We start from the raw sequence: 20,897 nt of genomic DNA on the forward strand, positions 1-20,897 counted from the left end.
ATATAAAATCCACAACGACAATACGAAAACGTTAACGACAATTATTCATTCAAGACTACAAAAAAAGGGAGGCCATTCGGCCAACACTCCTAGTCACACCAAAAATGATTTCCATTCTTTTCTTCACTCCACAACATTCAAATCATGCTAACTAACATTAATACATAACTTACACTTCAACACCCACACACATGACTAACCCACTATGCACGGCCACACTCCAACTTCTCCCTAACATGAATTTCTTCCATTTTAGCATACAACAACACACATACATCATCTATAACACAAGAAAAGAAGATTAGAACTAACCTTTCTTCTTCAATTCTTCACTTGACCAAAGTTGGTCGTTAGAGAAACTAACGGATTTTCTCCGAAACAACAACACCACGTTGTTTAGCACCCTTGACTTAGCAACTTTGCTTGAGGAGATTATTTTTTTGATGGAAGAATTTGGTCTTGATTTTTTTTCTCCAAACAGCCGAATAGGCTCTTTTTTTTTTCTCTTCTCTTTTGTTTCTTGATTTCTCTAGAATTGTGTGGCTAAGTGATGAAGATGACTTAGTCATCTTCTATATAATAACACATGATACATGTGGCCTTGGCCACCATGAGGTGGCCGGCCACCTTGCTCCACTTGTCTTATTTTTTTTTTGAATTTTCAACTTTCCCAAAATAGTCCACTTACTAAAAATGGAAAAATTCCTCCAAGTATTTCTTAACCTTTCCGAGACATTAAAAAATCATACACAATTTAAACCTTTAAAACAATCGAAAGTCTCTCGGGATTGCCTTATTCTAACTTCTCATAATTCACACAAGTTGTCCCGTTGTTCAAAGTACGGGATATAACACAATTTCTCCATTTAACCCGGCGTAACCGAGTCATAGCATTCAATGTGTCCTCTTCAAAGTCTATTCTCATCTTCACAAGTTGGAACTTATCATAGTATCCTTTCACACTCTTTTTTCCTTGCCTCAAAGTATATACCTTTTTGAGTTGCACTTGCTTGTAACGTTCGGTGACATACTTGCGCCTCAAGATATTCTTTAGCCCTTCCCAAGTAGGTGTATGGGCAAGTCCATGCAATCTCCTCGCTTTCACTTAAGTTTCCCACCATGTAGAGGCGAAGCCTTCGAATTGAGCAATGGCATAAGATGCCTTTTTCATCTCGGACATGTCATTTGTCAAGAAGATTCTATCACAATGCATCACCCAATCAAGAAATACGTCGGGATCACTACCCCCTTTGAATGTTAGGAGAGTGAACTTGATGGAGTTGAGACTCGTATCTCGACCTCCACCATTCCCATAGTTCCCATAAGTTTCTTCATCATAATCATAATCTTGATAGTCACGACCTTGGTAACCATCACGAGCTTGATATCCTCTTTGCCTACCCATTTGAGGGATAGGGCCATTCCTTCCACCTCTACCTCGTTGCGGACCTTGTATTTGTCCTCGTTGTCCCTTAACTTGATTAGCATAAGGATCAACCATATCATCTTCATACACTTCTCCTTGATAGTCATCATTCACGGGTAAGACATTTCAGACGGCTTGTCGAGGGTTTGGAAGGTTTTGATGGGGTAGAGTGACATTTGGTCGTGGTTCGGTTTCATTTGAAATTTAGTTTTCATTTGGAATTTGGTCTTATGGAGGTGGGGGGGGTATTGTTTAAGGTGTTGGTGGTTTGAGGAGTGGGGTTGTAAAATTGGTGGATAGTTCCGGGGGATAAGGTAGGTGAAGTGGCTCGAGTCAAGCCACTTGTGTTTCCTTGATAGTGAACTTGTGGTGAGGATGACAATTCCCTCACACTTCCCCTTAAAGACCCTATCTCTCCCTCCACATTCCCTATTCGATTAGCCAAGGTGGCTATCATGTTGGCCAAATCATCAAGTGTTACTCCCCGGGTGGGAGTTGGAGTTTCATCTTCATTCGCCATGGTACCTATTAAAACACACACAAAACAAGCAAACACGTTAAGTTAGTGATAAACATCTCACAAATTCTCAAGTAAGCACACCTTTGAATTGCCTCACAAATTGTTTCGGCTAATGATTGTGTTCTTGTTAATGTCGATTAGTCACAAGGGATTCAAGTTCTACTCTTGGCCGAAATAGATTCTTGTTTAACTTAGAAGAACGAATGACTCAATTCTAACTAGCGGACTTGAATCAAGTAAGTTTCGACGAAGTTAAAAGAGAAAAGAACGAAGAGAATTGGTACGAAAAGAAATGGGACTCAAGAACTAATTAACAAACAAGTAAGAACAATTACTAGTTGTTAATTAGCTTTAGAGAATCAATGAAAGTAGATAAGAAGTGGAGTAACACTTAGAAAAAATTGGAGAAGTTTTAGACACTTAGAAAAATTTTGGGGTGGTTTTTGGTCCAATACTTAGAAAATTTTTCCAAGTGTTGAAATGCACACTCTCTGAATCTGAAGTGCACGCGAGTGCAGGCTTTTTTTTGTTGCGCGTGGCTGACATCAGCGATGACGTGGCATTTTTTTTTTTGGGTTGGAAAGTGGACTGGATTTTCTGATTTTTTTTTTCTCTTTGGCCCACAAACACTTTTCAACCTTTGATTTGAAGATTTTTGAGATCAAACACCTTCTTTGCCTTCTTCCTCTTGAAGATTTGAAGATCTTCAAGAACTCCAAGAACTTTTAAAATCTCAACTCCTTCAAATCAACTCCTTTTTGTCCCAAATTTCAGATTATAAACCTTCTTCACTAGGGAAACACCACCCAATAACTTTCAAACTTCAATATCGAGTTCCACTACAAAACCCACTTTGAGTTCTTCAACCTTCAAGGTCCTTTAATGGTAAAAAAACTCAAAAACAACTCAAATGACTTGAAACTCAATATTTGAAACCCTAATACACTAAGAAACTCGGATCTAACAATAGAATCAACAAAACAGCACAAGATTTTTGAGGTTTTAATTTTCGATTTTTTTTTTTTTTAAAGAATCAAATCCCAAGGTTAGATTTGTTGGAACAAACCTAAATTAGGCTCTGATACCAAATGATGCAATAAAGGAAATAAAAAGGACAAGAAAATGACAAGGAAAACAAAGGATAACTAGATTGACACAACTAAAGACACAATTTGACAACCAAAGTTCTATAATAACTAGGACCTTCAAATTGTAATCAAATAGAGCACCAAACTCTTAGAATGACCTCAAGGGACTTGTGATCCCAAGCAACCAATCCTCTCAACAAGATTCACAATTAAAAGCTCTCTACTCTCAATGAGTTTAGTAATTTCAATATTCATCCAAATCTACCCTAGGAAATGTTTAGACAAGTTATTTATACTAGAAAGCTAAGGAAGACAACTAAGCTATTACAATTCTACCCTTAATGAAGTAAGGGCCTTGTTTGGTTAGTCTTCCTCGTAAATGAAACTTGAAAATGCTAGCCTTTAAGTAATAGCCTCATTGCAAGCATAGCCATCTTCAACACTCTTCTCCAATCCGTCTTCCCATGCAATCATCAACACTTGGAATCCCAGAGGGCTACAGAGTGTACTCAAGTACGTCCCTCTTCATGAATAACCCTTGCATTGCTTGAAGTTCACAAGCTTGGCTCCTTGTGAAAGGCCTTGATGCAACTTGGGTTGTACCAAAGGCTCCCCTTCATTATTAGTAGCATTTGTTTTCAAAAAATGATTAGGAGTAAAGGCCTGTGCACGAATCGGTTCAGTTCGGTTTTGACCATCATCGAGTTTAACTTCGAATTAACTATTAAGTGCATTAGAGTATTAACTATTAACTGGGATTTGGGCCTGTGGTATAGAATGTTAAGTATTAACTATTAAGTGCATTAGAGTTGACTATTAGTCATTAGTGATATATACCCAATTCGGTTTTGTTCCGTCGGTTTGATTTATAAATGAACCCAATCGTTTTTGAACTGAGAAACCATAATATTTGACAATTGAATTTGTAAACCGAAATCGAATTGTATTATCCAAATTGAATTATTCAAATTGCTTCTAATCGGTTTGGAAATTGGGGTTGAACCGATTTGTGCACAGGCCCAGGAGTAATTAAAATTGTGTTCTCTCTTAACAACTTAAAGTTCTTAGATAGGTCATACATTCAACATATATAACTTAAATCCCCTTACAATATGAGTACTGAACTGCCAGCCTAACTAGCTGAGGTTAATATTGGAAAGTTCTTCCTAAAATATTATATAGGTGGGTAAATAATTAGATGTCATTGTTCGAGCTTTGAATTCAGATCCATTGACAGTGAGGAACACTTTGTAGTTATGAAAGGACTAAGGATAAGCTTGCAGAAAGTGGACATCCTGTTTTTTTCTCCTTTTTTTGCGTGGGGCATGGCCTTAGATGATTAAATATGGAAACTTATACATATCCTTTGTAAATATCCTTGATGAAATAATGAATCTGTTTTTCTGTAGTATAATGACAATCAGATAATAATAGGTAGATCAGCCAAAGTAAACCGAATAAATAGGCTAAAAAAAAGAAATTGTGCCAATGGAAAAGAACGTTAGGTGAAGTGCCATGGCGTAAGACTTAATGCAAAAAGAATCCCCAGTTTATTAAGGCATGTGACTGCTACCAAAACAAGAATAAACGACAAGAAATACGGCATAAACTTAGAAGACAATGAACATATTAAGTCAAATGAAAGTGAGAAATTGTACAGAAACAGTGCATCAGATCCCTTTTTAATGTCAAAAGATCTATCAAAATGGCCCAGGTAAAGCACATTCGCTTTATCCTTTCTATCTTATGTCTTATCACTAACAACGGGTCAGTCCAGCTGCATTTTCCCCCTCTTCCTTTAGGCATTTATATTCGAAATTCACTTAACCGACTAATATAGATTCCCTAACATTTTTAGCTCCATGTCAAATAGGTCCACTAAAAGAATACCAAGAAGTTCTCAATTACTTGCGTTTCTAGCTCCACGTCAGATAGGTTCACTAAAAGAATAAAGCAAAATATAAAGCACTTCTTATTAAGAGGTTCTCGATTCCTAACATTTCGGCTCTACGTCAAATTGGCTCACTAGAAGAATACAGCATTTCCTACTAAGAGGTTCTCAGTTCCCTGGCATTTTCGGCTCTAGGTGTTAATCATTGCCACTTTGTTAAACAATCTTCAGAGTTATTTTCCGTACCCACTCCCCCTTCCCAAAAAAAAAAAAAAATCCCCTTCTTTATCCACATTTGCCTCAACTTCTCAAACCTGTGTCACTTCAAGGCTCAAGCCAGATTGTTGGCTAAATTTATTGGCATTTAAAGATACACCAACACTACATAGAGTATTTTAACCTAGAGCTGGATATGTTGCATTCATTCTTATCTCTTCCTACCTTGCATTCTCAATGTCATGAAGCAACTCTAGGTACCTAATTTAATACTTCCACCTCCGTCCACTTTTACTTGCCCATCATACTAAAAATAAATGTCAATTTTACTTGTCCTATTTGGAAACCAAGAAATAATTTATCATTTAATAACTATATTACCCTTATTATTAAATATTATAATTATTTTCATTTCATCCCAACATATAATAATTAGAAGTTATATAGTAAAATTGTCATTTATTTATTACTCCCTCTGTCTCGATTTATGTGGCATCATTGGATTTGGCACAGAGTTGAAGAAAGAAAGGAAGACTACTGAAATTTATGATTCAAAACAAGTCTTAGATATTTGTGTGACTATAAATCATCTAAAGAAGTTAAATTATTTCTAAATACAAAAAAATGACATTTTTTTAAACAAACTAAAAAGAAAATTGTGTCACATAAACTAGGACAAAAGAAGTACTTAAGTAATGTGTCAGGTCAAACATGGAGAAGTAACCATGGACGGAGAATAATACATAATCACTGCCTTGGAAACTCGTATTTGGTGCTAATTCCGTAACCTTGCGCAAATTATCACTTTACACTTCCATTAACATAACTGTTTTAGAGTAAAGAGTAGAAAAGTTTACACAGATACAACAGGCTTCTATATTACTACAACAAAGACGTTTTCTCCCTACACTAACGAGCTTGCCAAATTGTCAACTAAAGTTTCATAGTCCTTTACATTTCGTATCATGAACTTCTTCCCAACTCTTTCCCACAAAATTCTCCACTATCAAATGATCCTGCTGCAGCGGCCACATCTAGATTACCGCCCATGGATGTTATTAAAGCGGATAATCCAGGTGTTGGGCCGCCACCTGCTGCCATCCCCAATCCAAGAAGGTCAAGAGTCGGAAGTTTGGGACCGAAAACAGATGGAGTTCCCAGCATTAGTTCCTTTAGACCAGAGCCATCATCACATGGCAGTCCAAGCCCAAGGCCTGCAGCCAATGTTGCACCATTGGTATCAATTTGTCTCCCACTCCATTCTTGTTGCCCACTAGACGATGAAGTAGAGGATAATATCCCAATCCCAAGACCCCTTAACAATGATGAATTTGTCGACGTTGCACCCATCTGAGCAGCCTTCTGCAGTAATGCTGTTGCTGACATGGCTGGTTGTGGTGCTGCAGCAGCATACTGCCTCCTCTCTTGCCCAGCTGGTCCAAAGACTGATGAACCATGATTCATTGCAAGGCAGAGAGAGAGATTGGTTCCATAGATGATGGTGGTTCCATATCAGGTGGCGGAGCAGGAGCGACGGATTGAAACCAATCAGTAAATTGAGGTTCTTGAGACGGCAAAGGCAAACTTCCTGAACAAGTTGATGAAGCAAATAAGCTTGCAAAAGTGCTGCTGTTGGCACTTCTATTACTACTCGCGCTACTACTGCTGCTGCTACAGATTCCAGTCAAGCTTGTAAAAATGCTGCTGCTGCTGGTACTTCCGTTACTGCTCGAGTTTCTACTGCTGCTAGAGATTCCAGTCAAGCTTGGAAAAATGCTGATGTTTCCGGTACTTCCATTACTGCTCGAGCTCCTAGTGCTGCTACATATTCCAGTCAAGCTTGGAAAAATGCTGGTGGTGGTGGTACTTCCATTACTGCTTGAGCTCCTAATGCTGCTAGAGATTCCAGTCAAGCTTGGAAAAATGCTGCTACTGGTGGTACATCCAGAGCTTGAGCTACTGCTGCAGATTCCAGACAACCTCGTTTTAGCTGTTGTTTCTTCCATAACCTGTTTGGTAATGGTTCCAGTGGAATTTGTGCGTGGACTCTCCACCAACTCTGCCAAATTATAACAATTATAGAAAGACATAAAGAAACCACTCATATGAAGAAGCAGGGAAAGTTAAACTTTTGATATAAAAGAACTTTATCTGTAGAAAAAGGAGAATCAAGATGTGTTATCCTTTGTGAAGACGCACTTTAGACTTCTTTAAGTGCATGCTATGTTTCCTTATTTCACCCAAAGTTTTCTCAGATTGAAAGAGTAACTTTTCTATTATTTTGACTGATCTCTTTTTTGCCCATCTTATCATACTTTTGTTTCTAGAATTCAAACTTTGTTCAGATAAAGGATCACTTAGACGTTTGGACATGATTTAGTCGAGATTTGGAAAAAAAAGTACTCCTAGTATTTGAAGTTGAAGTTGAGAAAGGGTATTTGAAAATTGAAGTTGTATGTGGACATGAAAACAAGTTGAATTTAAGTGAGTGAAAACTTGTAAAAACTCCTAAAACCTGTTTCTCAACCTTCAAATTCCATATTTCAAGTTCGAAGTTGAAATAATGGGCTAGATTGATAAACAAACACTTATTTTAAAATAGTCTAATGAGGAAAACAGATAACATCAAGGATCAATATATGACAAAAGTTTTCGATAAAATATCATTCTGACAAAATTAGAAAGACTCCAAAACAAAGAAAGAATAAAGTATTGTCTGTTCTCAACAAACACACATCAGCGGCAGCCAACTACAAATCCAAATTTTCAAACTTCTAAAGTTTAACTTCAAAATGTACCTGGATTCTGGATGGGAGAATCAGAAGACATTAAATCAGTTGACTGAGTAACAGGAGGTGGTAGAGGCTCCGGGGCAGCTGGTGAAGGAACAGCTGGAGGCTCTGAAGCTGGTGGGGGAGTAGGAGGTGTTGGTGGTGGTGGTGTTGATGAAACAACAGCTTGAACCTTACAGTCCTCATCAGCAATAGGAGTTGTAACTGCATTCTGTGCTTTCTCACTGTCTTTCGCTAATACATCACAAAATGCCCTGTGCGTGATAAAGCTATCCCTCCTGTATATTATCAACAAAGATATCAGCTTTACAAGAAAGAGATTAACAATTAAAAGGGGAGTTTTTAGCCAAAATTGTCCCTCATCTATGGGAGTAGGTCTAATTCTGTCCTTTAAATATAACCATGAGCATCTTTAGTCACTTAAGTTTGCTAAAGTGGAGCACCTTTGGTCCAAGTAACAGCATGGACTTAACAACTACTACCAAAAACACGGCAAAACTGACAGACTCAGCGTGATAAAGCTAATAGTCTTTTGCTAATACATCAAAATTCCCTGTGTGTGATAAAGCTATCCCTCCTATACACATTATTAATAACAAAGATATCTACTTTAGAAGAAAGAGGGATTAACACTTAAAAGGGCATCAAGAATGGACCTTGAAAACATAGTCCCACAATCACATTTATACTCTTTAGTTCCACAAATCTTCAAATGAGCCTTCAAATCAGACTGAACCGCGTACTTCTTCGAACACTTGTCGCATTTCCACTTCTTCTCACCGTGTTTCCGGCAGAAATGCTTCTTGATCCCAGTCAAATCACCCAATGCCCGTGAACGATCATGGTGAACGCACGTAGGTTCGGGGCAAACATAGACTCTCTTCTTCACCTCATTGCTTGTTCTCTGCCTTAGCTTCCAAGGCAAATTGTGACCCCTTCTATGAAGCTGCAAATTCTGGTCTCTCTGAAACCCTTTATTGCAAATTTCGCACACAAATCGGTTCGTTGCCAATAGAGTCTTTGGTGACAACGCGACGACTTCCGCATTAGGATCTAATCAAAGGATAATACAAAAATCCCAAAAATGAATTTTCTGCTGAAATAGAAATCTGTTCTTTAAGCTAGCGTTTGGCCATAGATTCTGCATCAGATTTTGAAAACTAATCTCAAAATATCTGTTTGGCAATGAAATTTGATCAGATTTTGAAAATTTATCTTGAAAATACTTTCAAGTTCCAAAAACTGGTCTAAATTTCACTTCCACTCACAAAACTTCAATTTTTTTTTTCCAAGTAATATGCATGTCCAAACACAACTTCAAAAACTCAAACTTTCAAGTTTCAAATTCAAATTCGATGGCCAAACGGGAGCTAAAAAACCGGTTCAAATGGATTAAAAAGATTAACATAACCAACCCTAACTAGCTTATTCATTAGGGCTAATATTACCTGGCATTCCAGGGAGATTCCTCTTTTTCTTTGCTGTTTCTTTACAAGGAGCTGCCTCATGATCCGAGCAATCGTTCATGGCGGATGAAATAACAATTCTTCTACGGTTTACAAGTTCCTAACAATCTATAACATTTCTGCTCACTTCTTTTTGCAAATCTACCAGTCAAGTCAATCTTTTTTTTTTTTTTTTTTTTAAGCACTGAATAAAGTTCTGATTTTTTCTAAACACAAGCTCAAACTAGCTAATTAGCAAAACCCATCAGCTCAAAGCTAAGTATAGATGAACAAAACCCAGATACCAAAATTAGCAAGAAACAAACAAAAGATAAAAAATCTCCAAATTTAGATACCATCAGCTCAGACTAACTAATTACATGCTAATTAACAAAACCCCATGTCACAAAATCAGCTCAAAGTTAAGTAGAACAAAACCCAGATTCCAAAATTGGCAAGAAAATGATCTCACATAAACAAATTCCAAATTTAGGCAAATGGGGTTGCTCTAGTCAAATTTGTAAGCTGCCAAAAAAGATTCAAGAAAGCCTAGAATGCTTCTTCACCTGTATTCCAATTATAGTAATTTTTTATTTTTTAGAAATTTATTGGTATAGCTAAGAAAATGGGTTGGATCGGAGAAAAGAGAAAATGGGTTATTTTTTGTGGTCGGCGGGGTTTGCAAAATAGAGAGAGAAAAGGGGTTAATTTGAGTAGCGTTTGTGTGTGTAAGGAAATGGGAAATAGAGAGTGCAAAGTCTTTCCATGTTAGTGCTGTGTCTTCACTCTTTTTAACTTTTCAGAACATCTGAACATGGGATATTTTTTTTTAGGAAATACGAGTAGTAATCAATTCTACTATAAAAATTTTGGAAAGTGTTTTCGTGTCCTATTTCATACCATAATCTTTGTCTAAGGACCAAGTGCATGTTGAGTTTATAACTCGGCATAATATATAAACATATTCTTAAATTTGACCTCAACTGGCAAGTATATATGCCCACTAATTTTGGACGTGCGCGGTAGGCGCTCAAGCTTGTATAAAGTTGAACACATAAACACAAATGTTTACGTGGCAATGATGTGGCCCTCCAAAATTTATGTGTCATATCAGTGCCACATCAGCATTTGTGTGCACATGGTCAACTCTAGACAAGTTGAGGTGCCTACTTGTGCACACGCAAAATTGAAGACATACTTGCCAGCTGAGATCAAGTTTAAGGGTCCGTTTATGTATTATGCCTTATAACTCTCAAGGGATGTTTGGTTGCTGGCTAGAGTCGATAATGCAAGGATTAGTTATACAAACATTAGTAAGACAAGAATGGTTACGTAGGAATTAGTTAGGCAAGGTTTAGTTATACAAGATTTAGGTATTCATAAATTAGTTATTTCATTTTTTTCCTGCATAAAATAATATTATATAGATTGTTTCATAACTTATACACGTCTAATATATTATGGGAGATCGTAAATTGGTCACCACATATGTACTTGGTGTACTAAATTTTATACATAGCAGCTAAAACGCATCAAACATAATGCTAGTCATGTTGATCTTGTTTTTTAGTAACCTTCCCTCTAGGAGATCTCCTTTCTGCTCTCTTAGTGACTCGAACCCACAACCTTCGGGTTAGAGGTGGAGGATGCTTACGATATAAGCTAACCCCTCTTGATAGTTATGTTTATCTTAATACTAAATAATTCACTTCCTAACCAACAACCAAATGACCCCTTAGATGTATACTTTATCATGTGAATGATAGTTGAAACGTTATAAAAATAAAGAAAGCAACACCTATATTGTGATTTAACTTACAAAATCGATCATATCTCGTACTTTATTAGTTGAGTAGATAATAAGATGATTTATCCCTAAACCCTAAAAAGGGTAGAAGCAAGTAACGCATACGGATAGCATAGGCCTTGTAATGAGTGGTAATGTGGTATAGAGTATAAACTATGGGCGTGTGTGGTATTTTAAAATTTCTTTTACGTTTGATTGGTAGAAATTTTATCTAACACAATAAGTTACTTAAATGACTTTTCTAATTTGCTAATAGGGAACTAAGTTTTCTAAGTGACATTTCATATTAGTTATCATGTATTCATCACTAATAATATACATATCAAATGTTAGTAAGTGTTAGTGTTTTTATATACTCCCTCTGTCCCAATTTATGTGGCACCATATCCATTTTATAAGTCTGTCCCAAAAAGAATGTCACGATTTTATGTTTAGAAAGAATTTAATTTTAAAGTTTCCTTTTTACCCTTAATGAAATAATTTCTAGCCACACAAATATATAAAGTTTGTTTTAGACCACACAATTCAAAAGTCTCTCTTTCTTTCTTAAACTTTGTACCAAGTCAAATAGTGCCACATAAATTGAGACGGAAAGAGTAATAATAATAGTAATATTAGTAGCTATTCAAGACTATATGCACTATTAGCCCTGTGGAGAAAAACTTGTTATGGAAAGCTTCATCCTTAAATAGATCTTATGATGCGAATCCTCAATGCGCATAGTTAACTATTTTATGTTTAGAAATCTAAAAAAAAATCTAAAAAAAATGCACTGTTAGCCATAGTTAACTATTTAACCACTTTCGGCAACCTGGGTCAAATGATGGAAGTGCCACGGTGTGGAGCTAGAAATAGGACTGGTCAATTTTGCTAAATTAGGACAAAGTTACTGAAAGTGAAAAATGCAGTAAAGGCTGGAGCCTGGGCCCAGGAAGGTAATTAAAAATGAAAGGTAACTGAACTAGATAAAAGTCAAGCTACTTCGGGCTATATAAAGGCTTTTGGGGCAGTTGTAGAACTGGCACGTGTTTCGCGTTATTTATATTTGACAAAAGACATAAATTAATCCTTAAACTTATCCTTAAAAATTATTTTCACACTTAAACTATTATGGCAATTCATTACACATCTAATATATTCAAAAGTGATATTAATATCCTCTAATGCACATATAACCAGTTGCACTACGGGAGAGTGTACACACTTTCTCACCACGTCAATGCCACATCAAAAATCCTCTAATTTTTAATTTTTATATTTTTTTCCTTTCCCCTTCCCCCAACTCTCCCTTTCTTCTTCATTCTTGCTCCCTTTCTTATTGTATAACCACCATTATTTCCGACGAACTTCAATATTCTCCGATGAGCTCCCATTTTTTTCGATTTTCTTTATTTTTCAGTCACCAAATTTAAATCCGGGTTCGGATTAGAAAAATATCAACACTGCCTCTTTAAAAAGATGGAATCTTTTCGCATTTGTGGGACAAATGAATTATTACTACTGCTGCTGCTATCAACTGCAGATGTCGAGGAAGAGCGCCGCCATATTAAGACAACTGCACATCCAATTAAAACAACAACTGATGTTGTCAATATCATCATCAAATCTTTAAAGATTGCTGCCATAAAATCAAAAGGAGAAAAAATTTCTGGTGTAGACTCCATTTTCTCTGTAAATTATCAAGAATTGAATTGTATACAATTCTTGATGATTTAGCAAGAAGGCGATGAAACGAGGGAAAAAAAGAAGTAAATTTAGAGAGTTTTTTTTCTATGTTTTTGTTGTTGTTTGGCTTAGTATGGTGTGGCTTGGCAGGTTTTCCTCCACCCTCACGCCACCCCCACCCCCAGAACCCCCCCCCCCCCCCCCCCCCCCAAGAACCCCCTGGTCTTCTTCTTCTTCATTTCCAGTGGATGGTTTTTGACATGATAATACCAAGAGAATAGAGATAATTTGGGGTGAGAGAAATAAATGAAAGAAAATTTTTGACTGGAAAAATGGCTTGGTGGTGGAGTTTGACCGGGGAGGGTGGTGTTGGTGAAATGAAGAACAAGGGTTTGGGGATGGGGTAGGGTGGCGTGAAGGTGGAGGAGAAGGGAGGGCGGGGTGGCGGTGGCGGTGGCGTTGGTTTCAAGCCGGAAGAGAAGGAGGTGGGGTGGGGTTTGCGGGCGGGGGGGGTGCCGTGGTGGTGGAAGAATTAGTTTTTCTATTATTTAAAAATTCTTTTTTATTTTAATTTTAACTTCAGTTGCTTATTTTTTAATTATAATTTTTATGTTTGCCACATCAGCTTCTAGGGTGTAAAAAATAGGGAAAGGGGTAAAATTTATCTTGTAAGTATGATTTATAGTTTAAATTCATCCTCCGTCAAAGTTTGGGATCAAATTTATCCTTACTGTTAGTATACTTGTTATATTTGCCCCTTTTTGGATGAAAATGTAACTTGAACTAAAAATTAGTCACACAGGCTTCACGTAGACTTCCAAATCCAATTATTTTAACCCGTGACGCGTTTACTCATCTTATAAAAAAATAAACCCTAACCCTTTTATTTTAGAAAATACAAAAGAGAGGGAACGGACAGGAAAATCAGGGACTTGGGTAACATTCAGTAGATCATTACCCAGCCTGACTAACATTCGGTAGCTGACTAACATTACCCAGCCTTTGCATGCAAAAGAGCAAATTCTAGTACAATAGCTTTCTATTTCCAAAGCAAGCTACAGAATGATCCAAAAGTGAAGGTTAAACAGATGAGCGCAGAATTGAAAGTAGCCTTTAATGTTAATGTTAGTCACCAAAAGTGCAAGAGGGCCAAGAGGATGATATTGGAAGAACTTAATGGTAGTTATAATGATGACTACAATAAGTTAGAGGGTTACGCGAATGAATTGACGAAGAGCAATCCTGGAAGTGATACTGTAATCAGCAGTTGATTCCCCTGTCCGTTCCCCCTCTTTTGTATTTTATAAAATAAAAAGATTAGGGTTATTATTTTATATGATGAGTAAACGGGTCATGGATTAAAATAATTAGGTTTGGAAGTCTACGTGGCTAATTTTTTAGTCCAAGTCACATTTCCGCCCAAAAGAGGGCAAATATAACAGGTATGGGCAAATTTGATCCCAAACTTTGACGGAGGACAAATTTAAACTATAAACCATATTTGGAGGGTAAATTTGACCCTTTTCCTGTAAAAAATATCACTTAAAAATATATTAGGTGTGTAATGGATCGCCAGGATAGTTTAAGTGTGAAAATAACTTTTGGGAACAAGTTTAAGGGTCAATTTATGTCTTGTGCCTTTATATTTTTCTTCTGCTAGACTTATATATTAAGTAGGCGTTTGGCCATCCCATGGTTTGAAACCATGTTTCAAACCAGTTTCAAACCAAAGATTTGGACATACTTTTGGAACCATGGTTTGAAACCATAGTTTCAAACCCCAAATCATCCAAAACGGCTTTGAAATCATGGTTTCAACTTTTTAAATATAAAATTTAATCCATAAATTTACATTTTGTAAAAAAAGACTCATAAGTTGGTAGATATTTTTAACAATTACCCCATCAATCATTTACCAATTTCATTAACTTTCACCAAATTTTATTTACGTCTACCAACCTTTTAATTTTGTAAAAAAAGACCCATAGTTTAATTTTATTTATTGAACTAAAATTTGATCAATTAATGTTGTATTTTTAGAAAGGTCTTCTACTATTAATTTTGAGCCGATTGTTATGAATTAGTGTATTAATTTTGTTATGAACTATGACTTGCTCATTTGGTAAGATTGTATAAGAATCGAGAATGTTTTGATAGTTTTCACAACTTGTGGGGTTTTTATGTCTATAAGAGAAAATACTCCTTAAAATATCCAAAATGAAATTATGTTTCGAACCATGTCCAAAGGGGGCCTAAGTATTACTCCTACTACTTACATACACATTTCATGGGTGTTTACGTCAAAATATATTTACCTATCATAGTAAAGTGACAAAAAGAGATGAGAATATATACAGATTTACCATGATAAAGTGATAAAAATTTATATGTAAATACATATTAAATAATTAGTGATTTGACTAGCCATCGCACGGGCTGAATATGTTTATTCACTTTAATTAGCCAGTCTTTAAGGTTTGTATTTTATAAATAACCTTTAAAAATTTGTCATAGTCATGACAATGAAAGTTGTTCATCAATGTGAAGAAAAAAAATTGGTAAGAAGGTGAGGAAAAATTAATACTTTGATTCTAGATTTTTTCTTTTAAATTGTTTAATATCTTATATTATAACAACAAGTTGATAACCATTTCAATCAATTAACTGTTTATATCCAAACATAAGAACCATTGTTGTATATATTGAATTTTTTAAAAGCAAAACTAATAAAATATTTTTATTAAATTAATTAAAAAATATGAAAAAATAAATGTGTCGGAAAATTAAAATTGAAGTGCATACGTCTATGGAATAAATATTAAGTTCTATGACCTATTAGAGAATGCAAAGGAGAGTAAAAGTGCACGGAGGAAATAAATGTGTCGGAGAATTAAATTTGAAGTGTGTACGTCTATACATGAGAAGAGAATAAATATTAAGTACTATAACATATATCTACGTGGGACATAAAAATAGTTGGATGAAGTGTACAAGTTATATAACTTATGGTACAAGCATTCATTGCGTGTACAATTTGTGAAGCTCATGGTACAAGCTGGAGGAGCGGTGTTCGTCCCTCCTCCACGCTATATAATAGAAACTATGGCATATATTCACGTGAGATTTATTAATTCTTAAAGAATGTGAAAAGTCAAAGTCAAAAGTGAACAAGTAAAAGTGCATGGAGGAAATAAATGTGTCGGAGAATTAAATTTGAAGTACATACGTCTATACATGAAGAGGGAATAAATATTAAGTACTATGACATATGTCTACGTGGGGTATAAGAATAATTGGATAAAGTGTACAAATTATATAGATTATGGTACAAGCTTTCATTGCGTGTACAATTTGTGAAGCTCACGGTACAAGTTGACGAAGCTGTGTTCGTCTCTCTACGTTAACATATGAAGAGAAAGGAATTTTCGTCTTATTTTACTCGTCACATTAATTACTTATTTTCAAATCATTTTCTAAGGCTATTGAGATTATACACCAATAAATATGGATATTATGATAAAATATATATTTCATTTATTAATTCTTAAAGAATGTGATAAGAGGGAGTGACTTTTATCCTCGTTTTCCTTCTTTCTTAATACTTTAAACGTGAAAAGAGAATGAACAATAGAAATGCAAATTTATACCAAAAGTTATATAAATTGCACACTTTAACCAACTACTTTTTTATTTCACTTAGACATTTGTCATAGTCTCTCTCCAATAGACTATTTTCAAGAACATTTATTACAAAGGGTTAATTTTATTTTGGTTTTATAAATGAACAAGTAATTTGGACACACACATAAAAGAGGACGAACAATAGCAATGCAAATTGGTACCAAAAGTTATATAAATTGCACACTTTAACCAACTATCTTTTTTATCCACTTAGACAGTTGTCATAGTCTCTCTCCAATAGACTATTTTCAAAAACATTTATTACAAAGGGTTAATTTTATTTTGGTTTTATAAATGAACAAGTAATTTGGACACACACATATTATATTTTTCAAGAACGTGAAAAGTCAACAGTGACCAAGTAAAAGTGCACGGAGGAAATAAATGTGTCGGAGAATTAAAATTGAAGTGCATACGTCTATAGAATAAATATTAAGTACTACGACATATTAGAAATGTCCACGTGGGATTAAAAAATAATTGGGTAAAGTGTACAAGTTATATAGCTTATGGTACAAGCATTCATTGCGTGTACAATTTGTGAAGCTCTTGGTACAAGTTTGGGTAGCTGTGTTCGTACATGGGAAAAAAAATATATTCAGCAAAAACGTGAAAAGTTAAAAATGAACAAGTAAAAGTGCACAGAGGAAATAATTATGTGTCAGAGAATTAAAATAGAAGTGCACATGTGTATACATGAGAAGAGAATAAATATTCAGTACTATGACATATTCACGTGGGATTTATTAATTCTCAAAGAATGTGAAAAGTCGAAAGTGAATAAATTAAAGTGCACGGAGGAAATAAATTTGTGTAGAAGAATTAAAATTGAACTGCATATGTCTATATATGAGAAGAGAATAAATATTCAGCTAGAACCCGAAAAGTCAAAAGTGAACAAGTAAACGTGTACGGAGGAAATAAATATGTCGAAAAATTAAATTTGAAGTGCATACGTCTATACATGAGAAGAGAATAAATATTAAGTACTATGACACATGTCTACGTGAGATATAAAAATAGTTGGATAAAGTGTATAAGTTATATAGCTTATGGTACAAGAATTTAATGTGAGTACAATTCGTGCAGCTTTTGGTACTAGCGGGGGGAGCCGTGTTCGTCCCCCCACCTCTCTTAGTATATACTAGCAGTATATGCCCGTGCACCAAACATATTTATTCACTTTAATTAACCAGTCTTTAAGGTTTGTATTTTGAAAATAACTTTTAAAAATATTCTAATTGTTATTATATATAGCAACATATACAAAATGTATTTTATGTACCATCACTTTAGTTATAATTAGAAAATGGAGTTTGAAAATTAAAAACATATGATGGAATTAAGTCTTTGAGATGGAAAGAGTCGGACTTTTTTTCTTATTGTCATGACAATGAAAGTTGTTCATCGATGCAAAAAAGAAAATTAGTAAGAATATGAGGGAAAATAATATTTTGATTATAGATTTTTTCTTTTAAATTCTTTAATATCTTATATGTATACCGATAGGTTGATATCCATCTCAATTAACTAATTGTTCAGATCTAAACATAAGAACCATTGTTGAATATATTGGATTTTTTAAAAGTAAAACTAATAAAATATTTTTATTAAATTAATTAAAAAATATATTATAATTTTTTATATTAAGAATTATAGATAAAAAGAATTGTTACAAAGAAATTAAAATTAGAAAGATAAATGTTATATCGTAAATCACCAAATTTTAATTCTAAAATGAAAATATAAAGTAATACATTTTATAAATGTAATGAAACAATAATCAGAGAATGCAAAGGAGAGTAAAATAAGTAAAGTATTGACAATGAAGGAAAACGGGGATAAATGACACTCTCTCCCTTTACTTTTACTTGCCGACGTTCACATATCAAGGAAAAAAAATTATTCTTCTTATTTTACCCTTCATATTAATTATTCATTTTCAAATCATTTTCTGAGGCTATTGAGACTATATACCAATAAATATGGATATTATGATAAAATATATACTTTATTTATTAATTTTCAAAGAACGTACAAAGTCAAAAGTGAACAAGTTATGTGTGGGAGTATTAAAATAATTTTTGGTACAAATTTGCATTGCTATTGTTCGTCCTCTCTTCACGTTTAAAGTATTGACAAAGAAGGAAAACGGGGATAATAGAAATAGAAAAGAAGATAAATATAGAATAGAAAAATAGACATATATTTTTAGTAATGTGGCCAAGTAATATGGATGAAGGGAGTACTTCATTTTTATTAATTCTTAAAGAACGTGAAAAGTCAATTATAGTAATGTGGCCAAGTAATATGGAACGGAAGGAGTACTTCATTTATTAATTCTTAAATAACGTGAAAAGTTAAAAGTGAACAAGTAAAAGTGCATGGAGGAAATAAATATGTGTCGGAGAATTAAAATAGAAGTGCACACGTGTATACATGAGAAGAGAATAAATATTCAGTATGATATATATCCATGTGGGATTTATTAATTCTCAAAGAATGTGAAAAGTCAAAAACGAACAAATTAAAGTGCATGGAGGAAATAAACTTGCGTAGGAGAATTAAAATTGAACTGCATATATCTATACATGAGAAGAGAATAAATATTCAGCTAGAACACGAAAAATCAAAAGTGAACAAGTAAAAGTGCACGGAGAAAATAAATGTGTCGGAGAATTAAATTTGAAGTGCATACGTCTATACATGAGAAGGGAATAATTAAATATTAAGTACTATGACACAAGTCTACGTTATTTTTATTAATTCTTAAAGAACATGAAAAGTCAAGTATAGTAATGTGGCCAAGTAATATGGGTCGGGAGGAGTACTTCATTATTAATTCTTAAATAACGTGAAAAGTCAGAATGAACAAGTAAAAGTGCACGGAGGAAATAAATATGTGTCGGAGAATTAAAATAGAAGTGCAAACGTGTATACACGAGAAGTGAATAAATATTCAGTACTATAGCATATATGCACGTGAGATTTATTAATTCTCAAAGAATGTGAAAAGTCTAAAGTGAACAAATTAAAGTGCATGGAGGAAATAAATTTGTGTAGGAGAATTAAAATTGAACTGTATATGTCTATACATGAGAAGAGAATAAATATTCAGCTAGAACACGAAAAGTCAAAAGTGAACAAGTAAAAGTGCACGGAGGAAATAAATGTGTCGGAGAATTAAATTTTATTAATTCTTCAAGAACATGAAAAGTCAAAAGTGAACAAGTAAAAGTGCACGAAGGAAATAAATGTGTTGGAGAATTAAAATTGAAGTGCATACGTGTATATATGAGAAGAGAATAAATATTCAGTACTATGACATATGTTCACGTGAGATAAAAAAGTAGTTGGTTAAAGTGTACAATTTATATAACTTTTGATATAAGCATTCATTGCTGTGTTAGTTTCTCTTGGACACTTACTTACATATAATAGGAAATCATTTATTAATTCTTAAAGACCGTGAAAAAACAAAAGTAAACAAATAAAAGTGCCAACAAATGTATATTCTTGAGAGTCGAGATGAATAAGAAAGAAGCAAGTATTTGCTGAAGAAAACCCTTAGAAATCAAGGGAAGAGGTGTTAGGTGGCAAATTGAAGGAAACATGATTTGTGAGTGTGTACACATGCTGTGCTGAAACAGAAATATAATACATATGTGTAAAAAGTGACATGATAAATTCAACGGAAGAGGCTCAAATATGTCATTCAACTATCAGAAATGACTCATTTATGCCACTCGTCAATAGTTTGGCTCATTTATGCCATTGAACTATAGGAAATGGCTTATTTATGCCATCAAACTTTAGGAAATGACTCATTTATGCCATTTATCAATAGTTTGACTCATTTATGTCATCGCATGTTACCAAAATGACTCATCCATGCCATATTTCATTAAAGCTGGTTTTACAATACCATATATGACACGTGGCCTCCAACTAGATTATAGTTGTAGGTGGATAAGGTGTATGGTCGGATTTTTTTATTAATTTGATATTTAAAATTAGGCTGATTTAATTAAAAGACGTAGACCTCTAATTGGAGGTCACGTGTCATATCTGGTATTATAAAATCGGCATTAATAAAAAATGGCATGGATGAGTCATTTTGATAATGGGCGATGACATAAATGAGTCAAACTATTGATGAGTGGCATAAATGAGTCATTTCCTATAGTTCGATGGCATAAATGAGCCATTTCCTATAGTTCGATGGCAGAAATGAGTCAAACTATTGACGAGTGGCATAAATGAGCCATTTCTGATAGTTGGATGACATATTTGAACCTTTTCCGTAAATTCAATGACCAATGAAATCGGTCCAAGTTTATAGTACAATTGACATTGCTCCTAGTTT

General features: G+C 34.5%; 1 pseudogene; it reads right to left on the reverse strand.

Annotated features, from left to right (window-relative positions):
• Window positions 1-5,875: 5,875 nt before the first annotated feature.
• On the reverse strand, window positions 5,876-10,277 carry LOC132031313 (zinc finger protein GAI-ASSOCIATED FACTOR 1-like; annotated as a pseudogene).
• Between the last annotated feature and the right edge of the window lie 10,620 nt (window positions 10,278-20,897).

Source organism: Lycium ferocissimum, chromosome 9 (genome assembly GCF_029784015.1).
Source record: "Lycium ferocissimum isolate CSIRO_LF1 chromosome 9, AGI_CSIRO_Lferr_CH_V1, whole genome shotgun sequence".
NCBI lineage: Eukaryota > Viridiplantae > Streptophyta > Magnoliopsida > Solanales > Solanaceae > Lycium > Lycium ferocissimum.